The sequence below is a fragment of the Dipteris shenzhenensis genome, chromosome 21, assembly GCF_047967505.1.
Source record: "Dipteris shenzhenensis isolate YYH24624 ecotype China chromosome 21, Dip_SZ_1.0, whole genome shotgun sequence".
Lineage (NCBI taxonomy): Eukaryota > Viridiplantae > Streptophyta > Polypodiopsida > Gleicheniales > Dipteridaceae > Dipteris > Dipteris shenzhenensis.
In genome coordinates this window covers 42671253-42691151 of record NC_141616.1, presented here as the reverse complement: position 1 = coordinate 42691151, position 19899 = coordinate 42671253, and the positions used below count along the sequence as shown (strand labels likewise).

Genomic DNA, 19899 nt, shown 5'->3' with positions numbered 1-19899 from the left:
TAGCTCATTGATTTTTATGCTACCCATATGATTTGATCCATTTTGTACATGAAATGATCATATGAATAAAATGTTTAAACTATGGAACTAATAAATTATTGATCACCTTATGACCATGATGCTAACTAAATATAGATCACCTTCATATATACATGACCATGTATACACCTTTGGGATGGAGGGAGGAAACCAAGGACCCGAACTCTATATGAGAAAAATCCATGGTCATAAGAAAATATAGAGTTTGATAAGGTCTAGATCTAATGAAACAAAGATAAGTACAAACTTTCTAAATCTCTAGAATTTTGACTTTAGCATGATAAATGGATTCATTCATATCGTTCCGATCATTGTGACTACAAACATGACCATATTTGGAGTCCGATTGACCAAGTTATGGCCCAAATAAAATTGGCAAATGGAGCCTCCCAAGAGGCCACGATATCGCGACCTCCTGGGAGGCACCTCCTCTCATTATTTTTTTCCTTGAAAATGGAAATTGCACAAGAAAAACACATACTTTGACCCCTTTCTTCCACCCCTCCTTCTTCCTTGACCCTTGCAAAAATATAGCTAAACATTTTTAGAATTGTTGTTTGTACGTAAGACAATTGATTACTCACAATATCATGGGTAGGACAAAAACTATAAAATTAAGCAATGCATGATACTTTTTGAATATAAATCATCACACTGGAATGCCAAAATTTATGAAAGTCTTCGCTCGAACCACCGCCTCGCTCGAATGCAGTCGCTCAAATTCTGGTAATCCTCGAAGAGGACGCCCAGGATAAACTTTATAAAACACCTTGATAATTTTTTGTTTGCGCTTGCCAAGCTTCAATTTTTTCTAGCTATGAATAGAGATAAATTAGTATCAAAACCACTCCATTGAGAAATCTAGATTACCAACACCAAAAGGCTATGCTAAGATACAAAGTGATGTAGAGTCACTATTTAGTGCTTACCTCTCCATGCACTACTATGATTTATGTAATTGTTGAGGCTTTCTTGTTTTTCCATTTCTTTAATTTGTGGAATACTTGTTCAATTTGTTGGAGCAATAAAGCTTTATTGGTGATGATTGTAGATACCATGATAAAAACTCAGAAATAATTTGAAAGTTGTAGATTACATCCAATTCATCTTGTGAGTTGCGTATGGAAATGGCTTTTGAAAGGTAACAAACGAACTCCTAGTGGAGGTCATTTCAATAGCCACAATATCATAACCAAACATTGTGTTATCCTAAGTATTTACTTATGTGGAAATTTAGGTTTGAAGAATGTGTCATTTGGGTGAAAGTGTTTTGAAGAAACTATTTTTTGGTATTGTTTTCAAGAATGTGTCACTGGGGCTACTTGCAGCTTCAAATACTTCTCTATCACATCTTCATTTTCATTCTCGATGTAGGATGAGTTCACTGATGCCATTAAGAAGGCAACTGCACATTTGGACATGGAAAAGATGTCAATGGAGTACAGTTTGCAGTACACCAAGGCTGTTAGGAATGTGGAGGCCACCTTCAGGGATCGTGCATACAAAATGGCACCATTTTCCAACCCTACGAAGGGAGAGGGATTCTTTCGTGCATTGTATGTGTATGGCTGGCCAAAGGGCTCGCAAAATACAATATTAAAAGACAAGTTGCACATACTTTGTACTTCTCAAGTGAACCCTAAAAGGTAATTGCAGAAGGTGTTGTCAATTTTCTTGTGATATTTTCTATGAGCTTTCTGAAATTTTGTGTTTCCCAATCATAGGAAGAAGGATTTGGTGCATATGCTTATTGCCAGCAAGGCAAAGGAACCCAAAGTGGCAGCGCAAATTGGAGATGCTATGCGTTTTTGTGCGAGGGGCATCATTGATGAGTTGCAAGTCTACCATGGAATTCACCTTCCTAATGGCTTTGAGGCCTCTTATGAGGAACAGAAGGGGATAGACATGCTGGATGCCTTCCCTAACTTGTGGAAGGACTTGAAAAACACTCAAGGTGATGACAAACAACCTGAACTAGAGAAGACTGCATATTGACTTGTGTATAGAAATTTATCCATATTGGATGTTGACCACATGCGCTCTTGATTCATGTGTTTCCTATCATTGAAATGTCATGTTTTATTTGGTAGGTGGATGCGTTCCTTGTGCTAGAGTAGAGTCTTCAAGTTTATGTCACCATTTCTATGTACATGGGCCAACATGGATAGTGCTCAGAGCATGTACCTTGATACTTTGAAGAAGAGAGGCATATCACAATGGGAGCTAAATGTATGTCTATGGTGGTTGGACTACCCTGTTGGGAGAAGGCATCCCACTGATTGAGGAGGCTTTTGACAAAGGTGGGCTTTACATGGACAACAACCCTTTCAATGTAGTGAATTTAGTTGATTGATGATTTGATTTGCTTTTCTTTGTCCTTAGAAGTTATTGAAATCAACAAAGGCAAAGAAATAGATAAAGAAAATGTCAATGCTAAACAACACAATGGTTAGGTCAAACAAAATTGGCAGTCCCTAAAAGAGTAACAGTCGGTGCTCAAGGGAAGAGAAGGTATCATTTTACATTATTCGACCATTTTGATTCCTCAAACCCATTTTTTTGGTTGAAATTTGTTCTCTCTCTCCCCCCCTTCTCTCTCTCTCTCTCTCTCTCTGCCCTCCCTCCCCCCCCCTTCTCTCTCTCTCTCTCACTCACACACACACACACACACACACACACACACACACACACGCACACACACACACACACACACACACACACACACACACACACACACACACACACACACACACACACACACACACACACACACACACACACTTCCTGGCTGGGATTTCACACACAATCAGGTTTGGAAGTTTCCAAGAAATCTTCCAAGAATTTTCCATTTTGTTGTGACCTTAAATAAATCCTAACCTTAATAAAGTGGGTCTTAGATTCCTCATGTTTCTAAATAGGATCCTTTGTATTTCATCAGAAAAAAGGAATACCTATGGGTTACTCATGTTCCCCAGTATGGTGTAATCTTTATTTTGCTTGGTATGAGTACCAGTTAATATCAAGACTAGCTAGGCTTGGAGAGCTCGAGCTCCTTAGCCATTTTTGCAATGCTTTTAAATACATCGATGATATCATGATATTTAAAAATCCCTTAATTAGAAAGTTTTTGGACCCGAACCAAGAACGTCACCCTCCTTTTGGATCTAATATTGTGAACATCAAGGAAGAATTCCAATCCTCCCTCTCGCTCAACAACTCATCCCTCGTTACATCTACCACCTTTTTACATATAGAATTCTCCATCCTCCCCCCTTTTATTGGATCCTTTACATCCCGATTCTTTTGGAAAAAAGAGCGTCTTCCTTTTTCTACCATTTCATACATGCATGCCAAGAGTAATAGGCCTTTTTCACAAAGCCTTAATATAATCCTTAGTCAAGTTATCCTTATCATTTATTCGTCCTCTTCCCCATTTATAGCTGCACAAGACATCCTTAAACTCGTTTATCTATTTCAAGCTAATGGATTTAGTAAATCTGTATCCCTAAAAAAATACATTCATTTCATCTAGCACAATCCACTCCAAGGCATTAGATGGCAGAAAAGCTGGCTCCTAACATACCTTATTAGCTCTCCATACGGTAGTGGGACCCACACCTGAAAGGTAGGGGACCACTCCCTTACTTTTCATGTGTGGTACCTGGGTGAGGGTGGGTACACACACACACACACACACAACCCTCACTCTGTAACATCCTCCCACCATACACCTCCCACCATACAATAATTTCTCTAACTCAAAGCTAACCGTGTCTTATTTTGCCTAGGCCTTAATAAGGTATTCTTCTCGCGTCGGGATCTTGATACATCCTGGGCTCATTGAAAACAAGAAGACTATGATATGGCCATTTATTTATGATGATTACCTTTTTACCATAAGGAATGGTAATTAGTCCCCTTGCCACTAAAGCTTTGGTGAATTAATCCAACTATTCGTTCCTTGGGTCTCTATTTTACTAGGCATTACATTTTGTCCTTCCCTCGAGTTACCTATGGCAAGTATATTTAAGGAGGTAATGCCAAATGCTTTTAAGAATGAGAACGTCATTCCCTTGGATTCTCCCTTCTATCTACAAGTTAGCCGCCTAGCTCTCAAAGCCCATTAATTTGAGTCAAGAAGAAAAGGAGGATTTGAATTCATTTGGTATACAATCATCCCTAGCAGATTGATGACTATTGTCCAAAAAATAGTAAGTGGGCTGCCTATATTTAGCCATATGCGTGCCTATCTTTAGGCACTGCCTTAATGCGTCGCTGGTTGAAGTTCTCTTATGGTTCTCAAACTTCCTCAAGTTTCGTCTCATGCAGCTTATCGGTGAACCCATTCGAGCTCTCCACCTTTGGCCTCGCTCCCCCTTCTGGCTCTCTCCATCTCTCCATTCCCCCTTGCTAAGTGTCTCTCCTCCTTCCCTATCTATCTGTTGTCCGTCTCTCTAGTTTCCCCATATCGCCCTTCCAGAAAACTCTCCTTCCATCCTAATTACCTACTTTGCTCCGATTCCTAAACTTCATTTCCCTTTGACTTTGCTGACTTTTCCCTCCCTATCCACCACCTCAAAGGCAGAATGGCTTCTTTGGTTCCTAAACGATCGAATGAAGGAGCGGAGGCATCATGCGTAGGAGACAATTCCCTGGCTTCTCAGGTATTCCGTCTGTTCTTTTCCGAGTTCTTCTGGTCTCTCTTGATCCATAGCCATGGCATTGTGGCTTGTATTTGACCTTTGCCATTTCGTTCTCCTTCTATATACATTTTTCTCACTTCTCTTTTCCCTTTCCCTTACTCTCGATTCCTTCACCCCTTTGAGGTTTCCTTCTCATAGTCTACTCCTCCTGCCTCATACCTCCAGCTTTCCTTATATCCCATCTCTCCCTTTCCTTCCACTCATGCTTGGCTAAGCAAACTATGCATAACGATGAAAGACTGCAAGTACAAGCGATTCTTCCTTGTCTCTCATGGGATCAGTAGCCTTGTCCTGGTTCGGTGCCCTCTTCTCTTCCTCCACCGTTGCTTTCCCTTTCACTTGCTGTTCCAAGTCTCTATTTACGATCTGGAAAGTCCCTAATACGTTTGTTATCCATTTTGGGCTGTTTTAAATCCCGAATTTGATGGAAACATTGCCTTGATTATCTCTAACAATCTAGATGAGCAGGTGGTTGCTCTGCAACAGTTTTAATGGTCTGGTTTTTCGTCCTCCTGTTAGCAATGTTAGATAATGGCATATGTGATATCTTATTTGGGATCCCAGCTAATCGGCAATCATATTGCATATTCCGTCAGGAGCAGTGTTATTGGACGTTGTTGCTACTATTTATTCTCCCGCTTTAATTTGATACAGTTCATGGCTGTTTATGTTTACTGTTTTTCCTAATTGCTTGTGGTCATTTCTAGCAGTAAAATTTACCCTACTATGGCCAGGTCTAAGAGCATAGGCAAAAATCTTTTTCACATTGAGGCCTGGTTTTTTTCACTAGTTCCAGCTTCTGATAGCTCATCCTTGAGCTCTAAACAGTTAGTGTCAGTAAGCACCGGTTCAATTCCTGGTTTCCAGTTCATTTTTGCCTACTATCTACTGTTTATGATGTCTCCTTTCTCATTCATGTAAATTTCAATGCAATTTCTAGGTATAACTGTGTGTGACTATTTTGCAGGTTCATGAATTCTAGACTTTTGCTCACTCTTATATAAGCGCATGTCTTGATGAGAATGACTTTTTTGTGTAAGGTTCTTGCTTGTCCTACAGGGATTTTAGAGCTTTGATCTTAATACTCTAGTGGTTTTTGAATAAGAAAAGCTCTTTTATGAAGTTCCTTGGTTGTCCTTCCTCTCTCTGCTGCCAGGAATCAGACACATGTTCATTCTAGCAGTCTACTTGATGTATATGCAGATCACAAGCTCAGTTGTAGTCTCAACTGACATCCCTACTTCCCTCTTCCTTCCTCCTCCCCCACCTTTTGTTCAATTAATCTTTTTCCAGTTTGTATATAGTCTTAGATCTCATGGTTGATTGTTGGTGCTATTCTTAACTGTGATAACAAGCAGTTGAGGACTAGGACGCCTGCAGTCCCAAGCTAGAAGATGTGTCTATTTCTAACATATATTTCTCTTGGATGGATGCAGGTATCAGTTCTTGACGCTAGGATACACCTCTATCGAATTTCCAAAGAGATCTATGATTTTTTTATAATTTCAATTACATATTCTAGTCTTATTCATCATATTAAGATCAACTTGACTAGCTTCATAGAATTGCAGTTGTGATTTTCAATATATATCGAAGCAGGAATTGTAATATTTGCAATTCTTATCATAAAAGTGACTTTGGCTAGTTTTCATCTAATTCCAACTTCAGTTTTCAGGGTACACATGAATGAGAATGATATTTGTTGTCTTTTTCATCCATAAAACTCCACTTGCAGCTTTCTTTTTATACCAGGACGGATCTGCTACCTGTTCCCAGGAGTGTTTTCTTAGTCCTAACACACACACACACACACACACACACACACACACACACACACACGCATGCGCGCACACACACACACACAAATGCAACATTATGGGTTGCAAGATCTTGGGGCCACTGTCACATACATAATTATGGTCATGGCACAACATCATACCATGCAAATATCTTTCCAATCACTCACTGAATGTACATGTCATCATGGAAAGCAATTCATTCCTCTGTGCCTTAGTGATGAACAAGACCGATGCTGCTATTTCTTCCCATCTCATAGGAACTCGTATCACAGCTCGTATGAGGTCAACAATCCCTAACACTAAGGTCTTACAGTTCATCCAAAAATAACACGTGCAAGTAGTTCCAAGAATCACTACCCATTGTCTTAAGAGGGTAGTTCGAAGTGACTTGGATGCAAATTGAGTGTCTGGGTGAGGAGCAAGCTATCAAACTTGACAATGCACTGTCAAGTTGAGAGCTTATTTTGAAACTTTTCTAACTCCTAGGGGTTTATCTAACTCGAATATGATGATCACAAGTGAAATTTTATCAAACTCTACAATCTTGTTGACAGCTTGTTGTCAAAGTTTGGTAGTGTGATGGCAACAGATGGTGCTTCTGGTGATCAATAAGCCTTTAGTAAGGTCAACAAATAAAATATGACAAAAATGGGTGACAACTTGGTAGCCTTGTAGTTTGACGAGATGAGCTGGCTACTCTTGGAAGCCTAGGCTGTCAAACTTGGCAGAGCGATGTCAAGTTGATAGCATGCTCTATGTGTTGATATCTCCCAATTGAGTTTAGACATTTCTCCTTGAAGTTTTTTGTATGTTTTCACTATTTTGAGATGAACAAGATGAGAAAAGGGCTAGTCTAACTGACTATGGAAGCAAAAACAATAAACTAGGAACAATTTCACAAATTTTGACTTTTTAAAAATGTTTTTGCAAGAGAAATGATAGTTTCTAGAAACTTGAAGGTGAAACGAGGATGTGATGCTCTTTTTGCTATTCTAAGTGCATAACCTACCTAGCAACTAGTCTACCTAGTTAGACCTCGAACTTCTTCGATTTGACGACTAAAACCTCAAAAACAAGGATGTGACTTCCAATGCTCTTTTCGCTCTTCTAAGACCATTACCTACTTAGCAAATAATCTATCTAGTGACCTCGAACCTCTACGATTTGCTTGCTAAAACCTAAAAAAGAACTTCCTAAAGCACCACAACCAGCCATCTTTTGCTAGATGAGAGATTACGAATCAACCCCCTGTTGTAAGACAAGGAGGATATTCGGTTCAGGAACTGAGGGTAGATTTTTTTGCTTGCCATCATGGGCTATTCATGGCCTAAACTTGGGTTGCTTTGTTTCATGGTTTGAGTGGAGGTTTTGTGGCAGTATGGTGGCCTTAGTTTCTGTAGCATACTATTGAGCTTGTTTATAGCCAGTTGGCTAGAGGTTTGTTGCATTTACAAAATTTTGTGGCCTATCACACGGCCAAGGCTATGCAAGCTCTACAAGATCTCGAGGTCTTAGAGCATTTTCATTGCATCATGGCAATTGGCACGGCTCTTCCATTGCCAATTGGATGTATATAAGGCATTCTAGTTTGTAGATAACTTTAACTACTGGGGGGATAAAACATGGTGCCTAAATAAATAAATAAATGAGCTTCTCGAGGCCTAGGTCACAATCAAAGGAATTTGCAAGGCTCTCAAATTACTATAGGTCAAAGATGCACAGAAGTGGCCAAGGGATATAGCCAAGCAACTGACATGGCTTGTGGATTTTGACAAGCAGAAGCATAAGGGCGGCATATATCTAGATGACATAAAGAATCCCCATTTTGTCAAGGCATCCAGATTGCATTGGCATCCAAAATAATGTTGCCAAGGCCCTACCACTTCTTTTGCATGTGAAGTCGGACAACCACCCTCTATAGGTATTGGCCACATTTTTTGTATTCCTGTAATGCAATTACACAATGAACTAGGCAGAGTAGTTCTTCCATCAGATTAAAAAATAGTGCCAGTTCCCCCATACAAATTTATGCCAATTTTGTGCTACTATGCTCACTGGCAAATTCCCCGTCAAGTCTAATGAGACTTGCATAAGAAGGTTCAACTGAGCCACCAACAAATACAGGCTTCAGCCACATTAAGGCATGCAACAAGAAGTACCATAAGGGTAGGTGAAGGAACAAGTAGCTAGTACCACGGGGGCCACCGAAGCACAAGTGTGCCAAGCAACCCATGCCATGCAAGGGCTAGTTCCGACACAACAAGTGGAAGAAGAAGAAGAGAGTGCAATAATTCAAGAAGAGCATGTACAACAGCCACCACCACAACAAGATGGAGAACATGGAACCCAATAAGAACATGCCAATGAAGAATCCCTTGAGGTGTTCCACCAACCTAAACTTTCTCAACAATGACGACTCCAGTAGCAACAATAAGAACAAGAGCAAGTGGTCCAAGACTTGCCACATTTTGATGAAGGCATGATCCTATGCGAGAAGAAAGAGTAGGTCCACTCCGCCCTTAGGAAGAGGCAGTAATATTCAAGGTAACCCCCACAACTGTAGCAACGTCAACCCAACACGTGCCTACTACATTGGTTGGGTCATTGGGATCACAAAGTGAGCAACAAGTGCTATTAGCACTATAAACACTGGCAACACAACTATTGGACATTTTCAAAAGGAAGGATCAATAGCTGAAGTAGCTAGAAGAGGACTTGTGTGGGGAAAGATACTATGGGGAGACACAAGCAAAGAGCCTTGAAGTAACCTTGGACAAAAGTCAACATCACTTAAGGCGAGCTATTGATGCCAAGACAATTGAAAGAGTTACAACAAGACAACGAGGCACTAAGAAGGTAACACACTTGGAGGGAAGAAAAATTGATAAGCGCATGGAGGCCATCGTGAAAGACTATGAACAAAAAGAACATGCACGACAAAAGAAATATGATGAAGACTGTGCAGCTAGAGCAACAAATGAAGCACCTCGAAGAACACTTAGAAGCCACCAAAAAGGAGAAGAGAAGATACAGAATCACTTGGAAGCTAGACGGGATATAGAAGCCAAGTACAAGAAGGTCTTAGATGAAAAATATGCCCTCCTCGTGGAGGCAACAAGGCAAAACGAGGCTCTAAGGACAATAACGGAGGCAATTGTGGATCTAGACACAATGTTGGAACATACAACATTTGCCTATCAAATAGGCAAGTACGAGGTCGGAGACCAACATAATTAATGCCCGTCACACCTTCTAACCACCTCAACCTTTGATTATGTGCCCTTACTCTAGCCCTCCTAGATCATAATATGTATATTAACTGCCCTCTTCAACCTCATTATTTTGTTAATTCTAGAGAAAACATTGCATACAAGCCTCCCTATCGTAGCGATGTCCTTTTTTCCACGAAGACATCAATTTGGAAGACCCCACCAAAATATACTCTCCCCCAGACCATCCACTAATTCTCAATTTGGATGCCTGGACGAGAGTCCTAACTGAAATCAATGGGCAGAGGGATGATTTTTTGGAACTATACAAGCTCGACAATAATATCAACTACCCTACAGAACCCACTCTCATTGAACAATCCATCAGATGGCTTGAGATGGATGGGCGGTTTTCTATAGAGTTAGCTAAAAAGCAGCTTGTAGATGTTGAGCATCCCCCAATATAACACCCCCTTGGCATACTAGTCCTCTTTAATAGGGTATATACTAACCTACATAAGGCCTTAGAAACAGGGATCTCCAGTTTTGACACCTCCCATGTTGCATACCCTCCAAAAATAATCAAAGAGGAGATACAACTTGCCTACAACAAGGAGTCCTTGCCCACAGGAAGAGGACCAGGAGCCTAGAAAAACAACAAAGACACATTGTCTCCGAAAGCCTACAGCCTTTAAGTGCTATACAACCGCCTCAAGCAGACCGAAAAGCTGGTACAAGTCAAGGAGAACCAATTTCTTTCCTTGGGATAGCAGTTGGACAATTTATTCCAAGCTTCTTCTTCAACATCCCCTTCATCCCTGATTCTTCCTAATTCAAAACACTAGATTGCAGCCACAATGGATTTGACTGTTCTGTAGCTGGCTCTAACCCACACGTCTTCACAAACAGTAACATTCTATTTTAAAGCACTCACAACATCTCTCCTCACGCACAACACGAATTTTATTAACCTCCTACACCTCCACCACTCCATGGGCTCACACCACCTCGACCCATCATCCAATTACGGTCATGTTGTATTTTTCTAGTAAACTAAACCTCACTAATCACATGTGTATCTACAAATTGTCCCAACACCCCTGGATCCTGAATTTCAAGGCATGTAGTTAAGTCATGTACATATGGTGAGAATACATTCCTAGACCTTGTTAAATTGCTACAATTGCTTTCCTTCCCCGTCGATCTAGATTCAATGACTGAAGGTCTTGGATGGATGGACGATGATTGGCCTGACATGTTCTATGGTGACCTAATAGGAAACCGCTTCTCGATGTACCAACCTGAGGGCATCTGGTATTTGCACACCATGATCTATTGTTGGGATATGTGTGATCAAGGTCTTGCTAGGTGCATTGTGCATGCATTAGCAGTCATATGATTGTGTGTGTGTGTAGAAGAGGCACAGTTAGTGCCATAGGCCATGACACCGGTGGTGATGTAGTGCAAGGGCCCCCACATGGGGTGGTACCTATGATTGTGGAGTTCCTATGCCAGCACTAGCATATGTGTCTGCCATGAGCACATATGAAGAAGCAGCTTCTGGGTTTATCTGGACAAGCTGTTGAAAGCATCTCTGTCCTAATTCCGCTTCTCCACAAGTTTTGCAGGCAGTGAGTAAAGCATCTGGCTTCCATGACACAACATAATTACATTCCCTGACACCTTTATCAAGGCATTCCATGACACAACATAATTGCATGGTTCACAGCATATCCCTTTATCAAGGCATTCCATGTGAATGTAATTGCATCTGGCTTCATACCCTGTTGTTGCATGTCCTCAAAGCATTCTACAGCCATGGCTCCCTCATGGTTCACAGCATATCCCTTTATTAAGGCATTCCATGACACAACATAATTGCATGGTTCATAGCATATCCCTTTATCAAGGCATTCCATGTGAATGTAATTGCATCTGGCTTCATACCCTGTTGTTGCATGTCCTCAAAGCATTCTGCAGCCATGGCTCCCTCATGGTTCACAGCATATCCCTTTATCAAGGCATTCCATGACACATCTCGTATTGGCAGCTTGTGAAAGATTGTAGGTGGCTGCTAGTTGAGAGGAAGGCATGCACTCTTTGATAGGGGAAGGTACTGGCCCTGTAACATGGTGGAAGTTCAGCCCTATAACATGGTGGAATTTTGGAAATTGAGGTGGTGCAGCCAAGTTGATGACATCAGCCTTTCCTTTCTTGTTTGGAAGCTGGTATACTACAGCTTTGTTGCAGGAGGACAGCATAGCCAGAGGGGGAGCAGCATAGCCCACGGCTCATGAGAAGTGGACACCACAGCCAGAAAGCTTCTCCATCTGCTTATTCTGCACCTGTTTGTGATATTGCAGAGGAGTAGACACCAAGTGGACATCAGTGGGAAGCTGATCTCAGAAATCAATCAAAACATCTAAACATTATGTTCTCCTGCTCTCCCTTCTTAAACAGACACCTCATCTGAAGACTCCAGTCTCCAGCATCCTCTGCTCCTGCTATTCCTTCCTCATCATCAGACTTCTTTTCTCAACACTCAGCATCCTCTGCTCCTGCTCTTACTTCTTCTTCATCAAACATCTGAACACTCCAGAATGCTCTACTACTCCTGGTCCTCTGCCTTGTTCATCTTTGGAGCTGTGTTGCAAAAATAAATGATCCTCTGATTGCGGGCTCATCACAACTCTGTTCCCAATGACACCTGCTCGTGGGTAAAAGCAAAGAAACAGAAATCACACGAGCAAAAGCAAAGAACAGAAATCAAAATTGCCTCTGTTCCTATAGCAGAGGCCTGCAATGCGGGGAGATGAAAGAGTCCCATTGGCTGAACACAATTGTCAAAGATCCACAAACCCAAATCACAATTGTCCTGCAATGCGGGGAGAAGAGGTCAATCCAGGTGGACGAGTGCACCCTCCCCTACTTGGTTCTTGCTTCGTCCTGCAACTGCTTGAGCTTGTGGCCCTCCATGAATAGTTTGCACACTGCAAACTACTTTAGAGACAGCACACATTTAACATGATGCTTACAAGATTCTTCCATCTGCTAACAGCTCATCCTGATTTCCAGTGTTCTTCCATCTTGATTGGGTAAATCATCAAACACGCATATTTACAAAAACTCGAATAGTTGGATAGCCTCTTCACATTGCACATATTACACACATCCTGCAATCAGACAAAAGAGAAACATTTGCATGGTAAACCGCCAACACTATAAAACAAAATTTAATTTTGCATCTAAACAATCCTACTATGACAAGTATAAAGAGAAACTGAAGAACACCCACAAAAGGCTATCAAGGAGACCTTGAATATAAAACATGATCATGTTATATTCCTGCCTTGCAGTGTATATACAAGTGCCTTGTAGTATATTTACAAGAGAGAAAATAGGCAAGCCTCTTCGAAATGTTGTTTAGCCCTGTTGTCATCACAAACAATCACTAATGAGGTAATAATCCAAAATGGCAAGTAGAAATAGAGCAACATATTTTTTAACTCAACATCATCCAAGGTGAAACAAAAAGTAGTACATATATTACCTAAGAGCTATCCCCACCATCTTTTTGCTTCAATTTTTCGATCTCCTTCCAAATGTGCCTGGTGGGTTCAACAGGGATGAGAAGCTCACTTCGAAGGTCGTCCTCTTTTAAACACACCAATGCTGCCCAATCCACGTCACCCCTTGCAAAGTTGGCAGCATACTTTTCTCTCCTTATCGAAGCTAACCAATGAGAGACTCTCTCATTGACACAACTTTCCTATTGCATAGGAGCATTTCTTTCCTCTGGTTCTTTCACTAACTGCCTTGCTAATGAGGAAACATCCTTGATGGCTTCATTCATGTCCTCATGGCTTTGTTGTGCTTCAAACTTATCCATTACCTTATCCATTGCATCAAAGACATGGACTGAATATGAGTGCTTCTCTTTGCTCTCTTGCCACCCATCCCCGAAACACCTTCCTCCTGCAACCTCTCTCCACAAGTGGGTCCTCGTGCCCCTCCTACTGCACTCTGACATCTAGATTGTGAAACAATCTTTGGCCTTCTATGCATGACTTTATGTATTTCATTCAAAACTTGATCCTTGAACAATATAAATTCTGCACCTTCAGCCTCATTGTCATCTCCAAATCCAGATTGACTAAGCAAACGTTTAAACTCTGCATTGTACCTTTTGAATTTAGTATCCCACTTCTCTCTATAACCTTCCCATTGCCTCATAGGATACCCCTCTGATGCCATCTTGATGGCAATTGTCACCCACAACTCATGATGAGTGGTTAGAGTCTCAAACTTGGGTTGCATCTCTAGGCGAAAGTTTACTTAATCAATCAACTCACTAGCTGAATATCTCTTTCCCCTTTGTGGATCATTGTCTTCATGTTCAACTCCTTCAACTTCAGATTCCTGGCGTTTACGTGCCTTTCTTTTTCTAGAAGGCCAGTCTTTCATCTTTACTGACTTCCCTTTAGAAACTTGTTGGCTGTCACCAGAGGGGGTGTGTGTTTCAGTAGAGCTAGGATAGGACGAGGGATTAGCAGTAGGGCATTGAGTTCTCTCCCTCCAAGATTCAGTACTATCCGATTCTATGTGAAATCCCTCTTCCTCGTGATAGCTAGAGAATGCTGACATCGGGGATTGCTGAAGTGTAGCTTGTGGAAATGTATGCTGTGAGTAAGATGAGGTTCATATATTCCCACTGATTGATATTGCAAAAAAGGGGTGTTCATCCTATCAAAAGGCTGCTAGAGAGGGTGTGGAAATGAGGTTACAGGTGGCTGATTTAAGCTTGGATAGTATTCTTGTCTAATCGGCAAGCCTTGTTGCTGCTGAATAAATCATGGCCTTTGTTGCTCATATGAACTCATACCTGGAATACTTTGGTAGGGAGCTCTAATTGTAGGATTCGTTGACTCTTCCATTCTCGAGAGATCCTGCTGCAAATAAAACCAATGCAAATTGATTTTAAAAAACAAGAAGCTTTGATTCACAAGAACTCTTATTCTAAAGTAATCATCAGAGCAAACATTAACAATATGAGCACCTCTACGCTGCTCAACACAAAATAAGCCTATCACTAAAACATACAAAGAAAATAGCGTAGTAAGGCCACAAGATCACAGAGTGAAATTTACATGTCCTTGAATATGGCGAGCAACTTACATTGCTTAGTCAGCTCACTAAGTCATCTATTTGGTCTACTAACAAACATTTTTTCTATTACATGATCCCTGAGGCACACATTCATCTCCTAATGAGGAAATGTTTTGCCTTGTGAACTATGATTTCTCCAATCAGCACAGCTACCAGGTCTCAAACTTCAAGGCATCCCTACTGCGTGCCAGCCTGCACCTTATATGCATGTGGGCTCTAGATTTGAAGCCTATAAATGACTCAAGACTGCCTCCACTTCTTTATTCTATACTCGATTAGAAGGGACTGGGTAAACGCCTGAAAAACGTGCATCAAGCGTACCTGCTTCAAGAATAGATTTGTGTGTTCTTGCAAAAAAAAGAACAGATTTGTGTGCCCTATCTTCAAGCATACCTGCTTCTTGAATAGGATTTCCTTCCTTCAATTTGGACGCAATGGTGTGGATGGAGTCGATGAGGATTCTTAGAAATATTCTTCTTGAAATATTTCTAGTATATCAGTTCTATAAATCAGCAACACTCCACAGAAAGAGGAATACTCAGCCAAAATCAGTATGTCGTAAAGGATTGTCACTCCATGGCAAAGAATTAGATACCTGTGCTTGCTGCCGACAATATCTGATGAACCCAACTGTTGACTAAAGGACCTTCTTGTTGTTGAGTCGATTAGATACCTTCGTGTGTGAGGCTCGAGCAAGGAGGAGACTGAGGATGATCCCTAGCGAGATGACCTTTGTAGCGTTCTTCAACAGGGCTAAGCAGCAATATGGAGATGGACTAATAGTACAAGCTAATAGAATGGCGAAGTTCCTGGCACTCCCTGCAGATTGCTTGTGAAGTTTGAACCTCTCCCTGCCCAAGGAACACCTACAAATCACAACAACCGGCAGCTTCCCTTGAGGCTTTTGTATATGCGACAAGTTTTTTACGGAACAAAATCCCAACATGCTTCGGCACAAAGGCGCATGTACCTGTTCCAATGGATGTGAATTCAGAGGGTTGTCTGTCCGTTGAGCTGAAGAGAGATGTGATGGACCGACACAACAACCCACAAGACGTTTTATCCTTCCCTTGTAAATCACAATTTTGGTGCCTCCTGAGGCCTAATGAATCCTGAGTCGACGCTGCTTATCATCGCTGGTGCACACGTTCGAAAGATTGCTGATGCGTACGACACGACGTTATCCCACAGATCCCATTCTAGACGAAGGAGAGGTGATGCTATTGAGATGGAGCTCCTCCCAAATCTTGACATCGAAGGAGCAGAAGGAAGTGGTTTTGGAGGAGGAGGGAGAAGCGGACAGGAGGGAAGAGAACGGATAACGATCTATTCTTCCAAAAACAGTCTACCAGAGGGAGCAGATGCGAGAGGGAGCAACGGGAGCAGATACGAGAGGGGGCACGTGAGCGAAAGAAGTAGATGAAGGTCTGGAGAGAAGGGAGAGAGAGCCACAAGGTCTGGAGGATGGAGTCATCTCTCGGATGAAGGGAGGAAGTTCTCCTCCATGGCATATCAAAAATTGACATTTCGGACGTATTTCCCCTCCATGACATAAGCCCGTTACTCATGCCCATCAGCCACGCACCGTAGAAACAATCACGACAACACCCTCCCTACTAACCGTCTTACAAAAATGTTCTAACTATGGTATTTTTCTTAATGCTTCAGCAAAAGTCAAGTCTGACATTTTTGCCTTGCCCTAGTGAATCTTTGGGCTTGGTGTCAGCTTCTCCAAGAATCCAATGACTTCCTTGCCGAAAGCCTATGCTGGACCTAGCAAAGTCGGACGACCTAGAAGTCGTTACATGTAGTCCAGATTCCTTGGCCGAAGGCCTTGCCTAGCTATAAGTGCACGGTCGACAGGAAGCCGCACATACCTGTAGTGGTCTGCAGAGGCAGTTGAAATGTCCCTATCACAATCAGCCAGCCCCTATGTAGTGCTTCCATTACCAAGAAAATCAGAAGGTGGCTAATTGTCCAAATAACACGTGCTCCCTGTCCCCCTACAAGCTCCTAACTGTAACAAGTGTGGGGTAGAGCATCTATTCAAATACTCTCCTAATTGCAAACCATTGACCCCATCACCACTGGTAGTCACCAGTCTTAATATGTTCAGCGTACAGAGGGGTCACGTATCCACACTCCCACTCAATGTATTGACCCGCTTGCAAGCGAAGACACTACAAGAGAGGAAGAAGACCATGCCAGGAGCGAGTACATCTCGGCCTAAGGTCAAAGCACCCAAGTAGGGTAAGACCCAGAAGGACACAATCTCTATAGGCAAGGGAAAGGATAGGGTCGTAATCCAAAGAGGATCCAAAGAGGACACGGCGATGATATCCTCGAGTACCATTAGCGATAAATCCTGGACCGAAGACCGGGCTGAACCTCAACCGATTGGCCCAATTCTCCCCAAGATAGCAAGGGAGTCTAGGCCCTCTATGTCCAAGGGCTTGAGAGAATATCCCAACCTTTTCCTTGAGAAACAACGCCTAATTGAAGCTCAAGAACTCATACGAGAATGTCAAACCGAATTCGAGCAATGGTTGAAGGAGAGTAGAGGCCCTGACACCATCCACCCCAAGCTCTTCCTTAATCGTCCACCACAAAGACCTCTAAACATACTAGAATGAGTCGACAAGGAAGTGTTATCCCAACACAAGCCTAAAACTCATGTTCCATTACAAGAGGCTCCTCCAAATGAACAAGAGGTCAAGATCGAGAGTCTACACTTTGGGTTTAACACGTGGGGACTTATGTATAATGAACAACCTACATCTAACAGAATGGAACCACAGGGTCATGTATCCTCACATAACTACCTAGACCCCCCAAGAACGTGTATGAGATATATAGAAGCACCTCGGGATATAGCAAGTCTTACCGCCTTCTTGTCCATGGAAATCAAGATGCCCATTGCAACCCTGTTACAAGGATGCCTGACCCTATGGCAAGACTTATATGATTGAATGAATGGACAGCTTCCTACCAATCCACCACAAGAGAAAAATAGAACTTCTCCCTAAGGTGCCAGTCAACAAGTTGGGACATTACTATGAGAGTAATGACACTAATGCAATGATCACCAACTCCTGCCATGACCACAAGACCATCGCCATTTTGGATGGAGGAGCTAGAGTGAGCATTATCACCAAGCAATGCTAGGAAGCTTGGGGTAAACTTGAGATAGAGCCAATGACCCTTGTAGTCAAGTTGGCAGACAGAACAATAGCAAGGCCGCTTGGAATTGTCAAGGACGTAAGGATCAAACCTTTCGTCTTTCATTCAGATACTTGTTTGTTCTAATGGACTTCCAAATGAGCTCCTATGACATCATCATACGATGCCCTTTCATGAGGCTCTCTGGGCTAGTCCACAACTGATTGACTACTAATACCATATATCTTCATAAAGGAGATGAGACCATGGAAGTAAATCTGGCGACATGGAAGTCCCAACCAATTGGTGGTGGCCTCTTCTCAAAAGAGTCGTCACCATGGCAAGAACTGCCTCCGTCACAACACGGTACAGCTTGTCACACAAGACGGAGCTAGAGAGGTCTGAGACCTATGGTATGCACCCCTCCCTGAGCCTAAAGACTCAGAGAACTGGATGCATCTATTGGCCCTTATGGATCTCTTGAATAAGTGACAAACATGCCGACTGGCAATTGAGAGTGAATCCTCACGTACGATCATGTCACTTAACATGATATCAATAGTGGCCGATGACGAGCCGGGAGTATATATGATAGAATCTAACTTTCAATGGTTGGATTATGTTGGGGCAGTCAAAGCACCTTAGGAGTTCTATCCTGATTGGAGAACAAATTTAAGCCAGATCACCATACCGGTTGGGCAGATTGAGGAGGTGATGTTAGATATGCTCAATGCCCCACCCTCCTGGTAACCACCAGTGTTCCAAGGTGCTCAAATTGTAAGGCCCCCATATGAGGAGAAGCCATGTGTGAGCTTGGGACACTGGATGGATCCTGACTTGCATGTCAGATGAGGTTTATCAATGAGACTGTTGATGGTAGAAAGGTGATTGTGTGGGAGCCCCTTATTCTTGCTAGGGCCTGGGGGCCAGCTGGTCCCCAGGCGACGGTATAGGAAATATTCCCTGAATATTCCATGGATGACTAGTTGGTTCCACCGACTAGGTTGACTGGTCGGCTCCACCGACTAGGTCGACTGGTCGACTCCACCAACTATGTTGATTTGGCTACCGCCCTCATAGCTATAAAGAGGCTTCCTTCCCAATCCATTGTATCAGATCAGTTCAGATCAGATCAGATCTTCCAGCTAGTAGCTCTTCACCTAGTATCTGTCTAGATTGCCATCTAAGCTCCACTGTGGGAGCGAACGGGTGGACAGAGCCATCATCTGTACTACATCAGTATTGAAGGAAAAGTTTGTTCCTCTTCAGTTTGCTGTGTACTCTCTATTCTTTGTTCAGTTTTTGTTCCGCTGCACCGTGTAATTTAACAGGTGATACCTGAAGAGACCCAAGACTCGAAAGAATCCCAAGGATCCCAACATTCTACAGGGACAAGGAAGCCTAAGGCTAGTCGTAAGGTTTCATCCAAAGAAGCTAGAAGGCACGAACGTCAAGCAGTCAAAGAGAAGCTCAAAGAGCAAACACATGAAGAGGAGGAATAAGAGGACCTTCATAAGGCCGCCCCTCACTTCAAAACCTACACAATCAAAGATAGGAAGATCGCCTTCAAGAAAGCACAACATGAACAAGGGAGAACCTCGGGTTTGATGGTCCAACCCAAGTAAAGGAGGTCAATTTGGTAGACAATGGAGACGACCGCAAACTGGTCTACATCACCAATGACCTATGTCCTAAGGATGAGGCAGAGCTTGTAGCTCTCCTCAAGGAGCTCAAGGACTGTTTTTCCTGGAAGTACATTGACATCAAGGGTGTTCCACCCGAGGTAGTCATGCATACAATTTCTATTGTGGAAGGTGCCCACCC

At 42.4% G+C, this 19899-nt stretch overlaps 2 long non-coding RNA genes across 6 annotated transcripts; one reads left to right on the top strand and one right to left on the bottom strand.

Moving 5' to 3' along the window:
- Positions 1-4315: 4315 nt before the first annotated feature.
- LOC147888877 (uncharacterized) lies at positions 4316-6367 on the top strand. The gene is made up of 2 exons (XR_015542976.1): positions 4316-4703; positions 6179-6367. It is a non-coding gene; the product is annotated as an uncharacterized LOC147888877 (long non-coding RNA).
- A 4546-nt stretch (positions 6368-10913) lies between these two features.
- Positions 10914-16391, bottom strand: LOC147888876 (uncharacterized). 5 transcript variants are annotated; one of them, XR_015543024.1, is made up of 5 exons: positions 15887-16391; positions 15512-15782; positions 15310-15404; positions 13065-14699; positions 10914-12923 (listed from the first exon to the last, which is right to left on the bottom strand). It is a non-coding gene; the product is annotated as an uncharacterized LOC147888876 (long non-coding RNA). The 5 variants fall into 5 exon arrangements; XR_015543025.1 differs by having other exon boundaries at positions 13065-14696; XR_015543026.1 differs by lacking the exon at positions 15310-15404 and having other exon boundaries at positions 13065-13179; positions 13301-14699.
- Between the last annotated feature and the right edge of the window lie 3508 nt (positions 16392-19899).